Genomic DNA, 5,783 nt, shown 5'->3' with positions numbered 1-5,783 from the left:
GCACGTGCCTACAAGTCTTCTTCCCATTGGTCCATTCCATTAGCTTTTGGATGTAAAAGCCAGGATAATTGGTTGCAGGGAACATGTTGCCAGATCATCGAAAAGCCTCACACTTAACATTAAACGCTTCTGTAATTTCAAAGGAAGCATAGTAACGCGCATTTAAAGACTCATATGTCTGTGAATGCACCACGGTGCGGTTAAATCCTCCAGTTTGATCAGTCAGGAGCTGTGCATTTTGCATAATACGTTTAACACAGCAGCAGTTCCGGCTGTTACATGACTAATAATATCAGCGCGCTAATATGTTACTGTTTCTATAGTAACGGCTCGTGCAAATGGTCTTATGTAGCACTTCACATCTGGAACTAACAATGAATGGATTTTTTAATAAATAAATAAATAAAAACAACAACAATAATAACAACAACAGAAAAAATAAATAGATAATAATAATAATAATAATAATAATAATAATAATAATAATAATAATAATAATAATAATAACAATAATAAGTGGAGTTTAACAAACAATCTATAAAAATATATATCGTTTATTTATTTGTTTATTTATTTATTTATTTATTTATTTATTTATTTATTTATTTATGTTAGAGGAGATTTATGGAAGAAGTCTCCAGTGCTGTTTAGCTTCCCAGAAGAGGGGTGACTGTGCTTTTTAGTTTCTTGGTAAACTGACAAGCTGCTTTTAGTGTTTGTTTGTTTTTTTGGTTTCTTGTTTTTGTGTGTATGTGTGTGTGTGTGTGTGTGTGTGAGAGAGAGAGAGAGAGAGAGAGAGAGAGAAGTAATGTGAAGTGAAGTTATGACTAATGACAGAAACTTCTGTGCTTTGTTTCATGCACCATCTGCAACCATAATCTTAACCATAAACCCTTACACAGTGTGATTTGCCGCTTATTGTGCAATTAAACATTTCTATCGTCTGCAAATCTATGTACAATATTGAAATAAGCTTAATTAGATTAATTAGACATGTCTACAAATTGGTGACACTCTTCATTGTTCCTAGAATGATCTTACGGATCCTTGGTTTACACAGAAATTGATTTAAAAAAGAAAACATGACAAATCTCTAAGGCTCCACTATTCTCTATTTTAAATGGACTTTGCTTATGAGTATATGAAAACAGAATTCTATAATGCTGTTTTAGATAAAACAAGGTAAAGTGTGGGAAATATCCCAAAACATCTAGTAAACTGACACTGATGTAAAGTAGGAAACATCCCATGCAGCTCGCTTAATGTCTGTTTTGGATGTGAGACAGACTTTTCATAACAGCCTTGCCAGTGGTGGTCAATGTTGGATTTGAAAGGTAGCTGAGCCAGTGATGGCCCTGAACAATCATGTCTATAATAAAAACGCCTTGAACAGTTTGCCAGCTCTCAAACACATGTCCATACTGAGCCCAAAGAAGACTGCTTCAGAAGTGCATATAAAGCTGATTTTTGACATTTACAGGTTCCAGAAACCAAACAACAAGCTGTGTGAAGTTTGCACAAAAATGCCCCCTTGAGTGCAAGCCACAGAATGCCTAAACATCAACTGCCAATGCAAATATAACGGTATTGTGGTCAGATCAAAGAGACCAAAGTCAAGCTTTACATCAATGGCAAGTTAAAATAGGGGATTGTGTACAAAAAAGGACCCACTATAAACGATTGTGGCTCACTGATGCTTTATAAGAATGAGAAATTAAAATGCTCTGAGTGAAGATCTGGTCCAAAATCTTTGTATAGTACACGTCTTGTAAAAAGATTTTCTCCAGGAGAGTTTTCATGAACAAAATAAATAAAACTAAATAAATAAAAGAAAATTATAATGGTGCCAATAATTTTAAAACCAGTGCTCTGCAGAATAAATGTATAGTTAAAACAAACCTAGCTCTATATATTGCATACTGCATTTTAGTTTGCTTTATTAAATTAACGTTTGCTTATTTATGATGAAGGTTTTATGCTTTTAGGGTTCAAGTAGACTGTGAAATAAGTCCAGGTGTTTGTATATTTGAGTTGAGCCTAGTGTATGTTTATAAAGTTTAGTCAATTACTGTAAAGGTTTATGTTACCTAACTTGGGTTCAGCCCTCATGCATGACTATCTCATTACATAGCATGTATATTTGCTCTCAAGCTGCAATGTCGCCTTAAATGTGCTGTTTATAGATATGACAGGAATGAACATATGTGGAAAAGATAATTTCTTCTATCTCCAGTAGGGTGCAGGATCGAGCACATTGCTTAATGATGGTTCTCTGAGGAGCAACATACTGTACATATGAAATAGTGAGACCAGGTGGATAATAATAGAGGTAATAATTTAATGAAGATGCTAATTAACTACATGACTGCAATTTGCTTCATTCACATTATTGTGGGATTTTAGTCATTCATTTTAAATGATAGTTTTCATCTCTATTCCATGCGTTCTTAAAAGAAATCCAAATGATTTTGTGTCTATGTATTTATAAATGACATAACAATTTTTGATACATGAAATGGAGACTTATTACACAACATAAAGAAAAAAAATATATAAAAGCATCTTCACTGTAGACTGAAATGCATTATGTAACATCATGTGTTTGACAAAAATGTAATATTGCGTATTATATAGAGCATCTAAACATCTGAAACATCAACCAGACAGACAGACAGTCAAACACAATGAGTGGAAGAAGTGTGTTTATTAGCTACAGATATTAATTAATTAATTAATACAGATTATAAAGCAAAAGGATTTATTTATAAATATTTAATTCAATAATACAAGTCTTAATCCAATTAAACAATTAAGCTGATTATTCATCTGAATCATATGATTCATATACAGTAACATGGTAAATGGTTTTATATAGTGACCCCATAGTCTTATACTCAGTAGATTTTAAAGGGCAAAATATGAATAATGTGTTTTGAGCCCTTGTTTTTTTGTTTTGTTTTGTTTTTTTTATCCTGGTCTGGGTCAGTAAATGGAGTTCTGTAATATACAGTTCGATTTTATTTGTATAGTGCTTTAAACAATGGAAATTGTCTCAAAGCAGCTTTAAAGAAGACAAAACTTAGAGAACAAAAAGTTCAAGATTTATATTTGTACTTATCCCTAATGAACAAGCCTGAGGCGACTGCGGCAAGTAAAAACTCCCTTAGATATACAAATAAAAATGTAATCGAATATTTGCATTAAAATAGGGCCCCAAACAAGAAGAAACAACATACCTACTATGAAGTGTAATGGAAGTGTTTTGATCATATTTAGGGGATGTTGTGTTCTGCATCTGATAGCATAAATAAAGTTACAATTATTATGAAATTCTGGCCAAAATCTAACTTGCCTATTGCAAGAACTATCTGGACAATAACCAAACACAACACAAAATGATTTAACTGAAAAGGGCAATATCTTCACAATGATGGTTTATTCTTAGTATTCACAACCCATTAAAGAACAGCTCTGACCTGAAAAACAGCACCTGAAAAAAGAAGCCCAGAAAAAAATAGGTGCTTTGGGGTGTATTAAAGTCTTCTGGGTGTACCAGGTGGAATAAAACAGGAGGTATAAGACACTATCATATTGGAGTAAGAGATAATCACACAATCTGTTGTTTTTTTTGTTTTTTTTAGAAATGGATGAAAACCTACAATGTTTTCATATGGCATGCTGTTGTAGTGATGGCTGAATCAGTGATGGCTTGTTCTGATGGTGTTGAATATTGTCTAATAACAGCATGTCAAAGTGTTTTATTGCTGTTACAGGCACAGAAATGTGGCATTTATATTATTTATATAATGTAAAATTTCTGAAAATTACAGTTCCATTGTTGAATGTTGTTCCTGTTGTCACTTACTTTATTGAAGTTATAATTAATCAGTAATCCTCACCAGCCTTTTTTTGTGCAAGTTTATGTGCTACTGAGAAAGTGAAAAAAATATATTTTCTTTGAAGACAGTCCACACAAATATAAACCGGTGATTTCAATTCCAGCCAGCACGACCATCAGAGCTGCTTTTCTAGAAAGTTAATCAACACCATCTGACGATTTCAGCAGTGCTCTGGTTTATGAGAGTGTAGGATATTCTGTATCACTGTAGTGTATTTAGGCACTGTGTGATACACAATAAGCACAATATACACACAGTATACTGAACTATGTAACCTAAAATGTTTTATTTTCTGTCAAATGTTATTCAACTTCGGTTAAATTCAAGTCTTAATTATTTTAGGAGTAAAAACGAACTACTAATAGCTACATACATGTTTTACTTGTTTATAAACAAAGAAACATATAACTTACATAGAAAACTTTATTTTTTTAGATTTTTTTTAACCATATGTGGATCACCAGCAATATTTATTTGATAAGTAGTAGTATTTATTAGATAAAATATTGTTATTTTATTTTAGTTATTACAAAAAAATACAATTAAACTGTAGTTATCTTTCACAAGTATTTTTCACCTGTAGTTAATGCAGGTCTTTTTTTACATTGTTGCATCTACACAACAGTTTGATTGTGTCCCAGAATACAATGTCTTTATGTGCTGTAATGACCCTTCACATTGCAGCTGCACGTCCAGTCCAGAAAACAACTTTCTGAAAAATATGTTTTCAAAAACAGCATCACTGTGGTTAGCCCCTGTGTGTAACAGCACCTGTGTACACTCTTTTATTGTGTAGTACAAACACTGGCGCTCCAGGGATCTCCTACTGTGGTCTCCTTAAAGCTGCCATTCCTTTCCAATCTTCAGTCTGTAAGATGTGAGGGTCATGAAGTTGAGTGCATATTTAGAGCAGTGACAGGAAGTGAAGGAAAGTTAGGTGGGTTCTGTTTCAAACAGATAAACACAGATGCTACATGTGCCCCAAAGGCTTACTTCATTCACTGTGGTGTTTGTTTATGCAGGTCTTTTTACATTCAGGCATTGGCAGTGTCAAAAACACATTTGTGTGATTCCCATTGATTTCCCATAGACTGTGTTCAAGAAGCTACGCTGTGAGCAAGAGTCACTTTGGTGGATTTAATGCAAATCCATTAAACAGTTAAACTCCCAAACCTATCTATCTCCTCCAATGGAATTCGATCCAAATATATATTAATATATTTGTATTAGTATACCAAGCTTATCTTACAATCAGAATCAGAATCACCTTTATTGCCAAGTACCATGGGTTTTACCTGTGCAAGGTTGTCTTGGTGTACTGGTGCATAGTTTGAAGCAAGGGAGCATGAATATCAAGAATTTATGAAAAACTATGAGAATAAACATAAAAATAAAAATAAATCTATGAATATTTTTTTTAAAAAAGGAAACATTAACTGTATAATTGTGCAGGATATGCAAAAGTGGACCAGTGCAAACGCTTAATTGCAGATGAAACATGAACTATTCATTAGTTTAGGAGCTAAGTATATTTCACAAAGTAGAATTTCACTACGTAGAAAGAATGACCGCCGGGATCACACTTCTGAAACACACTGAAACTGTTCAAGACTACATGTCGTAATATCTGACATTTAACACACTGACTATGTAAGCCAACCTAGGCAAATTTTCCATGAGTTTTAATAGTTCTGGACATAAATTATGATGGAACTCACAGACCCTGTGTCGTTGTTTCCGCTATTATAACGCAGACATAGAGAAATGCAGTGGTCTGTTTCTGTAGAGGATCTGTTTGGAATGACGCCCAAGTGCTGGCCACTGTGCTTGATGGAAAACTACTGGGAGAACACTCTGCACTGCTTAAAGAGGGCACATCAGTTT

The sequence above is a fragment of the Hemibagrus wyckioides genome, linkage group LG14 (genome assembly GCF_019097595.1).
Source record: "Hemibagrus wyckioides isolate EC202008001 linkage group LG14, SWU_Hwy_1.0, whole genome shotgun sequence".
In the NCBI taxonomy this organism is placed as follows: Eukaryota; Metazoa; Chordata; class Actinopteri; order Siluriformes; family Bagridae; genus Hemibagrus; species Hemibagrus wyckioides.
The sequence above is the reverse complement of the archived record's forward strand: the minus strand, read 5'-3'. Positions refer to the sequence as shown.